This window comes from Hyla sarda, chromosome 7 (genome assembly GCF_029499605.1).
Source record: "Hyla sarda isolate aHylSar1 chromosome 7, aHylSar1.hap1, whole genome shotgun sequence".
Classification (NCBI taxonomy): domain Eukaryota; kingdom Metazoa; phylum Chordata; class Amphibia; order Anura; family Hylidae; genus Hyla; species Hyla sarda.
Genome location: NC_079195.1, coordinates 231,038,793 through 231,049,634, shown reverse-complemented (window position 1 = coordinate 231,049,634; position 10,842 = coordinate 231,038,793). Strand labels below are relative to the sequence as shown.

At 46.3% G+C, this 10,842-nt stretch overlaps 1 pseudogene; it reads left to right on the top strand.

Annotated features, from left to right (window-relative positions):
- The first annotated feature begins 539 nt into the window (after positions 1-539).
- LOC130283602 (U2 spliceosomal RNA) lies at positions 540-708 on the top strand (annotated as a pseudogene).
- The last annotated feature ends 10,134 nt before the right edge of the window (positions 709-10,842 follow it).

Below are 10,842 nucleotides of genomic sequence, written 5' to 3'. Positions count from 1 at the left end.
CAGCGGACATACCTCCGGGAACAAAGCAGGATAAACGGGCGCTGAGACAAGGTGAGTTACTAATAACATTTATTTTCCCACAATGCAACGCGTTTCACGGGCGTGGACGCTTCCTCAGGCATCTCAGGTTATTTTAACGGGCATTCTGTCAAAATAATAACCATGTTCCATCCGTTATCAGTTATCACCCATTATTTTATCCGTCATACACCGTTATTTTATGTCTGTTTTAACCCCTTCCGGTTGTGATGCAATAACGGATCATAACGGAAGGTGAAAATAATGGGGACTAACGGATGTCCTTTGTGAACATCCGTCACCCATAGACTTCAGTATTAAAATTTCCACCATTATTTTTGACGGGACAAAAATTAGTGCATGCACCGTTCTTTGCGCCATCATAACGGGACATAACTGGTGCTAAAGGATGGTAAAAAAAATCCCATTGACATGAATGGGACTTTCTGACGGGAGTTCATGACGGAGGTTTTTACAGGAACCTAACCGTAGTGTGAAAGAACGATGCAATGACAAACCAAATCGCTTCTCGGCCTTTTGGTTAAGATCAAGTGTAATATCTGTTCTTATCAGTTTTCATTTCAGTCATGAATTTGGCAGCACTGGTGTGGGACTGGTGAGGAGGGGTGCGGCATGGAGGAGCAGGTGTACCGGGGCGATCCGGGGCTGGTGCCACAGGACCAACTCAATGGTTGCCCTGATGTGACCTGTTTCCTCAGGGTCTCGGCATGAGGCTGGGGGGTGTAGAGCCGAGGTTCTTCTGTGCCTCGGGGAGTGCCAAAACTCACTGGGTGTTATAGCTCTCTGAGTGAACGCACTGCACCATACTCTTCACCTTTGGCACTCACCCTTGGTATCCCGGCCTTCTGGCTAAGATCAGGGAAATTTTTATAGATCTGGCCAGATGACCGGGCAGTATATCTGCACTCATCCAATTATTTATTTTTTTCGTATGTCACTGTGCCACTTTTACATCTTTGTTTTTGTACACAGGATTTGTTAGGATGCGGTAGCCCTTCCGGGTGTCCCTCCTGGCGGTCTAGGGGAGGTGTGTGTGGCCATCAGGTTCCTCACCTCCCTGCAACCCCTGGGCATCTTGGCTTCGGTCGAGATGCCATCAGTATACGGCTCCTCGGCTGATACCTTGGTCAACGCTTAGGCTGAAGCCAGAAACATTTGTGGCCCCTTCAGCACAAAGGAGCATCGAACCTGGATCCTTGCAGGTGCCTTTTGGCCCTGAGGTGAAGGGTAGGTTTGTTGGGGCCTCTCTCCTGTTAGAGAAGGGCTTAGCGATAGACCACATCCTTTGTGCACGTTTCTTTGTTGTGACACGTTTGCACTTTTTCTTGCACTTTGGGTAATAGAGAGCATGCGCCTCGGCTCTTAAAACAGGGGTAAGCCTTCTACATCTGACACTGAGAACAGCTAAGTCTATGTCATGAGTCCTCAGCACTGTTAGAAGTCTATGTCATGAGTCCTCAGCACTGCTAGAAGTCTATGTCATGAGTCCTCAGCACTGCTAGAAGTCTATGTCATGAGTCCTCAGCACTGCTAGAAGTCCATGTCATGAGTCCTCAGCACTACTAGAAGTCTATGTCATGAGTCCTCAGCACTACTAGAAGTCTATGTCATGAGTCCTCAGCACTGTTAGAAGTCCATGTCATGAGTCTTCAGCACTGCTAGGAGTCCATGTCATGAGTCCTCAGCACTGCTAGAAGTCTATGTCATGAGTCCTCAGCACTGCTAGAAGTCTATGTCATGAGTCCTCAGCACTGTTAGAAGTCCATGTCATGCGTCCTCAGCACTACTAGAAGTCTATGTCATGAGTCCTCAGCACTGCTAGAAGTCTATGTCATGAGTCCTCAGCACTGCTAGAAGTCCATGTCATGAGTCCTCAGCACTGTTAGAAGTCCATGTCATGAGTCCTCAGCACTACTAGAAGTCTATGTCATGAGTCCTCAGCACTGCTAGAAGTCTATGTCATGAGTCCTCAGCACTGCTAGAAGTCTATGTCATGAGTCCTCAGCACTGCTAGAAGTCTATGTCATGAGTCCTCAGCACTGCTAGAAGTCTATGTCATGAGTCCTCAGCACTGCTAGAAGTCCATGTCATGAGTCCTCAGCACTACTAGAAGTCTATGTCATGAGTTCTCAGCACTACTAGAAGTCTATGTCATGAGTCCTCAGCACTGTTAGAAGTCCATGTCATGAGTCCTCAGCACTGTTAGAAGTCTATGTCATGAGTCCTCAGCACTGCTAGAAGTCCATGTCATGAGTCCTCAGCACTGCTAGAAGTCTATGTCATGAGTCCTCAGCACTGCTAGAAGTCTATGTCATGAGTCCTCAGCACTGCTAGAAGTCCATGTCATGAGTCCTCAGCACTGCTAGAAGTCTATGTCATGAGTCCTCAGCACTGCTAGAAGTCTATGTCATGAGTCCTCAGCACTGCTAGAAGTCTATGTCATGAGTCCTCAGCACTGCTAGAAGTCTATGTCATGAGTCCTCAGCACTGCTAGAAGTCTATGTCATGAGTCCTCAGCACTGCTAGAAGTCTATGTCATGAGTCCTCAGCACTACTAGAAGTCTATGTCATGAGTCCTCAGCACTGCTAGAAGTCTATGTCATGAGTCCTCAGCACTGCTAGAAGTCTATGTCATGAGTCCTCAGCACTGCTAGAAGTCTATGTCATGAGTCCTCAGCACTGCTAGAAGTCTATGTCATGAGTCCTCAGCACTACTAGAAGTCTATGTCATGAGTCCTCAGCACTGCTAGAAGTCTATGTCATGAGTCCTCAGCACTGCTAGAAGTCTATGTCATGAGTCCTCAGCACTGCTAGAAGTCTATGTCATGAGTCCTCAGCACTGCTAGAAGTCTATGTCATGAGTCCTCAGCACTGCTAGAAGTCCATGTCATGAGTCCTCAGCACTGCCAGAAGTCCATGTCATGAGTCCTCAGCACTGCCAGAAGTCTATGTCATGAGTCCTCAGCACTGCTAGAAGTCTGTCATGAGTCCTCAGCACTGTTAGAAGTCTATGTCATGAGTCCTCAGCACTGCTAGAAGTCCATGTCATGAGTCCTCAGCACTGCTAGAAGTCTATGTCATGAGTCCTCAGCACTGCTAGAAGTCTATGTCATGAGTCCTCAGCACTGCTAGAAGTCCATGTCATGAGTCCTCAGCACTGCTAGAAGTCTATGTCATGAGTCCTCAGCACTGCTAGAAGTCTATGTCATGAGTCCTCAGCACTGCTAGAAGTCTATGTCATGAGTCCTCAGCACTGCTAGAAGTCTATGTCATGAGTCCTCAGCACTGCTAGAAGTCTATGTCATGAGTCCTCAGCACTGCTAGAAGTCTATGTCATGAGTCCTCAGCACTGCTAGAAGTCTGTCATGAGTCCTCAGCACTGCTAGAAGTCTGTCATGAGTCCTCAGCACTGCTAGAAGTCTATGTCATGAGTCCTCAGAACTGCTAGAAGTCCATGTCATGAGTCCTCAGCACTGCTAGAAGTCCATGTCATGAGTCCTCAGCACTGCTAGAAGTCCACGTCATTAGTCCTCAGCACTGCTAGGGTTGCCACCTCTCTTGCAAAAAAATTAGCGGCCACGCTAATTATATATGCGTGACATCACATCTGTAGTTTTTAACAGGACCATTTTTGTTTTGATGTGACTTTTTGATTGCTTTTTTTAATTAAATTCGGGAGTTGCAGTTTTTTACTAACTACAACTCCCATCATGCCCTGATACCGCCTGTGGCTCAGCAGCTGCCCCAAACGAAAACTACAACTCCCAGCATGTTGGACTATATAGTCTAGGTCAGTGTTTCCCAACCAGGGGTGCCTCCATCTGTTGCAAAACTTCAACTTCCAGCATGTTAGACTATATAGTAGTATATAGTATAGGTCAGTGTTTTCGAATCAGGGGTGCCTCCAGCTGTTGCAAAACTACAACTCCCAGGATGCCCGGACAGCCATTGGCTGTCCGGGCATTCTGGTAGTTGTAGTTTTGCAACAGCTGAAGGCGCTCTGGTTGGGAAATACTGGTATAGTATATGGTGCAACATTCCCGGAGTTGGAGGATTGGTTGGATAAATACCGTCCAATGCATTGACCAGCAGGGTGGTTAAAATATCGTCTGTGCCTGTAAAATACCGGCCAGGTGGCAACCCTAAGTACTGCAGATGTGTAGTCGTCTTCGTACAAGGTGGTTGGGGGAGTCTTGGTCTCCATGGACATCAGAGCCCTCTGAACCCTTAGTTCATACTTTCGGGGGCTCGGTAGACAGGAGCGGATGGATGAGACAAGTAGTGATGAGTAGCAGGGGCCATATTCGAATTTGCGATATTCTGTGAATATATTGATGATTATACTTCCTATGTTCGCGAAATTCGCATATTCGCTATGTTCGTTCACTTTTTTTCCATGCGAAAATTTGCGTGGAAAATTTGCATAAAAATTAGCATGTAAAAAAAAAACAACACAAAAGATCCCTGAATATTCGTAATTACGAATATATACCACTATATTCTAAATATTCGTGAAGTTCCGATATTTGCGATAAGAAATTTGCACTACGAATATTCGTGCTCAACACTAGAGACGAGTGATGTATACGGCGCAGACAATGCTTCCGTGGTTGTTATATACAAATTAGGCCCAGAAGCTTCGCACATAGCGTTGGGGTCTCAGCCCTGTTATAAATTTGCGGAGTCTTTAGGACGGAGCTAGGCTTTCTGTAGTGGCCCTAATAAATGTCCCCAGCTGGCCTGCGCCATACGGTTATGTGAAGTGTGGCAGGTTTGCCGTAAATCACTTTTAAAGTCACACGACGTGAAAGGATTTAAGAAGTCTCGTCTTGAAAGACAGTTCCCAGGAGCCGAGCTTAATCAGTTCTTACCGGGATTCCCGCGCAGCCGAGGAAACTGTAAATGTGAGCGAGCCGAAACTTAAGGGGGTGCTTTAGCTACGTTAATAATATTTTACTATGTCCAATATATCTCCGGCTCCTTCCCTGGCACGTCTTCACCACGGACAGTGTAAACAGGATCCCGAGTGTTCAGGAAACTCAATGTGGCTTTTAAATCTTACAAACTACCAATTATTGTCTCTTCCGGAGATTGCGGCGCCGAGCGGTGAGTTATGGCGGCTGCCGTCATCTGAATAATTACTTATAGTGAGAACAAGTACATATCAGGGATGAACAAATACACACAGACTATTAGGAGACACTCAAATCCATTATGGAAGCCATGGCGAGTATGATGCAGGTTTGGCATAGATTCTGTGCCTAAGAGGTAACAAATCCAGCCGAATCTGCGTCACAAATCTGCGCAGTCATCTGTAGGACAGATTCCCATAGAAAATTAAGCAGAAGCCGACAGGGAATTAAATTACCTCCTGTTAACCTGTTGAGTACAGTCTTGCAGGGATTAGTGACCTCATTTAAAGGGGTATTCTGCCGGAAAACATCTTATCCCTTTCTGACGTCACGTCTCCTCCCATGGACATGAATGGAGGGGGCATGGTGGCTGTAGTCGCCAGTCATCCGGCACAGAGCGGAGTTCGCTCCACTCCTCCGTCACGTCTCCTCCCATAGGCCTGAATCGAAGGGGCATGGCGGCTGTAGTCGCCAGTAATCCGGCACGGAGTTCGCTCCACACCTCCTCCGTCACGCTGTCACGCCTCCTCCCATAGACATGAATGGAGGGGCCATGGCGGCTGTAGTCGCCAGTCATCTGGCACAGAGTGGAGTTCGCTCTACTCCTCCTCCATCACGTCTCCTCCCACAGACATGAATGGAGGGGGCATAGCGGCTGTAGTCGCCAGTCATCCGGAGCGGAGTTCGCTCCACTCCTCCTCAGTCACGCCTCCTACCATAGACATGAATGGAGGGGGCATGGCGGCTGCAGTCACCAGTCATCTGGCACGGAGTGGCGTTCGCTCCACACCTCCTCCATCACACCTCCTCCTATAGACATGAATGGAGGGGCATGGCGGATGTAGTCGCCAGTCATCTCGAGCGGAGTTCGCTCCACACCTCCTCCGTCATGCCTCCTCCCATAGACATGAATGGAGAGGGCATGGTGGCTGTAGTCGCCAGTCATTTGGCATGGAGCGGAGTTCGCTCCACACCACCTCCATTGCACCATCACGCCTCCTTCTATAGAAATGAATGGAGGGGGCATGGCGGCTATAGTCATCAGTCATCTGGTATGGAGCGGAGTTTGCTCCACTCCTCCTCCGTCATGCCGTTACACCTCCTCTTATAGACATGAATGGAGGGGGCATGGCGCCAGTCATCTGACAAGGAGTGGAGTTGGATCCATGCACCGGATGATTGGGGTGCTGCAGCAGAGATCGCAAGGGTCGCGGTGATTAGACATCTTATCCCCTATCCTTTGGATAGGGGATAAGATGTTTTTCGACAGAGTACCCCTTTAAGGCATATTTTTGCAAGTGGATTCGGTGGCTTTATACTGTAGATAAAAACATTTTGTAGATGGTCCTGGAGTGTCAGAGTGGCGTGGCACAAGGTCAGCTATGTCCAAGGGCCACAACATCTCTCTTTTCTAATGCCCACTCCTCCTGTTGATTGACAAACAAGGCATGCCTGCCAGCAATGACCCTGTGTAGATTACCTGCCCTTGTGCCATCAATGCATATAGTGGCACATGCGCAGATAGCGCAAGGTCAATCTACACAGGGCCGCTGCTGGTAGGCAAGTTTGGTGTGTCAATTTATATGGAAACATGCCAAAAAGATAACAGGGTCCGTCTTGTTCATGTTATTAGGTGACAAATTAGTTTGAGAAATTGTGGAAATTCATTCTACGCATCTAAAATTCTGTTTATTTCTTCACCAAATGTTGTATATTTAGCACTGCTGAAGAAGTATTTTGTGCCGTACGGTAATGTTTATTTAGCAGTGCTGGAGAGGTACTTTGTGCTATACTGTGATGTTTGTATGGCACTGCTGAAGAAGTATTTTGTGCCGCACGGTAATGTTTGTTTAGCACTGCTACAGAGGTACTTTGTGCTATGCTGTGATGTTTGTATGGCACTGCCGAAGAAGTATTTTGTGCTTCACTGTAATGTTTATTTAGCACTGCTACAGAGGTACTTTGTGCTATACTGTGATGTTTGTATGGCACTGCCGAAGAAGTATTTTGTGCTTCACTGTAATGTTTATTTAGCACTGCTACAGAGGTACTTTGTGCTATACTGTGATGTTTGTATGGCACTGCCGAAGAAGTATTTTGTGCTGCACTGTGGTGTTTGGAACTGCTGAAAAGGTGTTCTGTTCTGCAATGTGATGTTCTTTAGCACTGCTGGAGAGGTATTTTGTTCTACACTGTGATGATTTAGCACTGTTGGAAAGGTATGTTGTGCTACACGTTGAAATTTGATGCTGCTAGCGCACTGATGAAGGTGACATGGGCAATGTATAACAGTATTTGGTGCTGTGCTGTAGTATTTGTTGGTGAGGCAGGTTGAGAAGCCTTGGTGTAGATGGAAAAGAAGAGGAGAGAAAGAAGGGCACCTAGTAGTATGGGAACTTGTAGTAGATGGTATAAAGACCATTTGACTGGTCTGGAGATGGGAGAATATCTAGGGGCGGAGCTATAGTGGGTACAAAGGTATCAGTCTCACCTTGTCCCTAAAGGCCCCTCTTCTACGTGGCACATGGTAGGTAGGTCCTGTTGCTAATTTTGCACCAGATCATAGTCAACAGTGATGATGGCAGAGATTAGGTCAGGTGGTCCCGGTATGGAGTGGGGGCCTTTAGTCAATGGGTCCATGACAACTTCAAGAACGGTTTCAACTGTGACTAAATACAGACTGCAGGTTTGTGGCCGTGGCTCAATAAACTACAACTCCCAGCATGGGCTGAGACCCAAAACTGTCCGAACATGCTGACAGGTTGCAGAGCGGAGGATTTATTGGCCAAAAATGAAGTTGTAATCAAGTCGTGTGGTTCAGAGCGTATGAAGAATAGTGGCGGACGGGATATCTGTATCGATTCATTCCCTCCCCTAAAACCTGGAGACTTCATTCCTGGTGATTGATTTTCCCCTTTCGCAGTCGGCCTTGCGGTGCCGCCTTCCCTTAGGTCGCCCATTACAACATTAAAGGGGAACTCCGATGGAAAACTTAATCAACTGGTGCCGGAAAGTCAAACAGATTTGTAAATTACTTCTATTAAAAAAAATCTTAATCCTTCCAGTACTTATTAGCTGCTGAATACTACAGAGGAAATTCTTTTCTTTTTGGAACACAGAGCTCTCTGCTGACATCACGAGCACAGTGCTCTCTGCTGACATCTCTGTCCATTTTAAGAACTGTCCAGAGTAGGAGAAAATCCCCATAGCTGTTCTGGACAGTTCCTAAAATGGACAGAGATGTCAGCAGAGAGCACTGTGGTCATGATGTCAGCAGAGAGCTCTGTGTTCCATAAAGAAAATAATTTCCTCTGTAGTATTCAGCAGCAAATAAGTACTGGAAGGATTAAGATTTTTTTAATAGAAGTAATTTACAAATCTGTTTAACTTTCTGACACCAGTTAATAAAAAAAAAAGTTTTCCACGGGAGTACCCCTTTAAACCTCGATTAGTTCAGATGGGCGGCTTCATCAGCGTCTCATGGAAGAGCGCCGGGGCAATCTACAGTGGGGAAAGTAAATCCACCGCTCATGGAGGAAGAATAAAATGGAGGAACTCGGTGGGATCAGCCAAAGGACCGAATCATCGTGGAGGCGAAGAGGTCAGGAACGTAGGGAGATGTATGGACAAACACCCCAGAGAATATGGTATTCCACTGGATCACGCCCCATGATGTCCAGGCATGCTGGGAGTTGTAGTTTTGCAACTACAGGCACAGTCCTAGTGCCACCAAATCCAGCAAATATGTGGAATGTCTACTCAGGTTTTCCCGGTGGACATTCTGCACACGTTCCGCAGTGTGAACATAACCTAAGAAAAGCCATCTCCATGCAGAGTTCATGCAGGAAGGTCTGTGAAATATATACAAGGCGCAGTCCTGTATATATACCATAGCAGTGTTTCCCAACCAGGGTGCCTCCAGCGGTTGCAAAACTACAACTCCCAGCATCCCCGGACAGCCAAAGGCTGTCCGGGCTTGCTGGGAGTTGTAGTTTTGTAACAGCTGGAGGCACCCTGGTTGGGAAACAAGGCCGTAGAGTGTAGAGCGTCTGACACGTCACATAATCACATTCAGACCACTCAACAATGAGTAATCAATGGTTCTCAGTATGCTGCCATATAGTGCTCAGTATAACACCATGTAGTGCTCAGTATACCACCATATAGTGCTCAGTATACCACCATGTAGTGCTCAGTATGCCGCCATATAGTGCTCAGTATACCACCATATAGTGCTCAGTATACCACCATGTAGTGCTCAGTATGCCGCCATATAGTGCTCAGTATACCACCATATAGTGCTCAGTATACCACCATGTAGTGCTCAGTAACCACCATGTAGTGCTCAGTATGCCGCCATATAGTGCTCAGTATACCACCATGTAGTGCTCAGTATGCCGCCATATAGTGCTCAGTATACCATCATGTAGTGGTAAGTATGCCGCCATATAGTTCTTCATATACCACCATGTAGTGCTCAGTATGCCGCCATATAGTGCTCAGTATACCACCATGTAGTGCTCAGTATGCCGCCATATAGTGCTCAGTATACCACCATGTAGTGTTCAGTATGCCGCCATATAGTGCTCAGTATACCACCATATAGTGCTCATTATAGCACCATGTAGTGCTCAGTATGCTATCATATAGTGCTCAGTATACCATCATGTAGTGGTAAGTATGCCACCATATAGTTCTTCATATACCACCATGTAGTGCTCAGTATGCCGCCATATAGTGCTCAGTATACCAACATGTAGTGCTCAGTATACTGTCATATAGTCCTCAGTATACCACCATATAGTTCTCAGTATACTGTTATAGAGTGCTCTGTATACCACCATGTAGTGCTCAATATACCATCATATAGTGCTCAGTATACCGTCATATAGTGCTCAGTATACTGTTATAGAGAGCTCTGTATACCACCATGTAGTGCTCAGTATGCCGCCATGTAGTGCTCAATATACCACTATATAGTGCTCAGTATACCGTCATATAGTGCTCAGTATACTGTTATAGAGAGCTCTGTATACCACCATGTAGTGCTCAGTATACCACTATATAGTGCTCCATATTACAGGGTTATTACCCCCCCTTACAGCCTATGTATGGACCCCGTATACAGTGGCGTTGCTAGGGTTGGTGTCACCCGGTGCGGTAGAAAATGGTGTCACCCCCATACCTCCCCCCTCCCCCCAGTAAGTTTTTAGCTTGTTGTGACAGACACCACTGTTGTAGGGCATTGTGAGAAATTCCAGTATAATAATCAGATATACCAGTTGCCACAGAATGGGAAAGTGTTAAAGAAGTTTTCACCATTGAAATATACAGCTCCCAGAATTACTTAAAGGGGTACTCCACTGGAAAACATTTACTTTTATATCAACTGGTGCCAGAAAGTTAAACAGATTTTTAAATTACTTCAATTTAAAATCTTAATACTTACAGTACTTATAAGCTGGTGTATGCTCCACAGGAAGTTGCGTAGTTCTTTCCAATCTGACCACAGTGCTATTTGCTGACACCTCTGTCCATGTCAGGAACTGTCCAGAGCAGGATAGGTTTGCTATGGGGATTTGCTCCTACTATGGACAGTTCTTGACATGGACAGAGGTGTCAGCACAGAGCACTGTGGTCAGACAGAAAATAAATTAAAAAAGAAAATAAC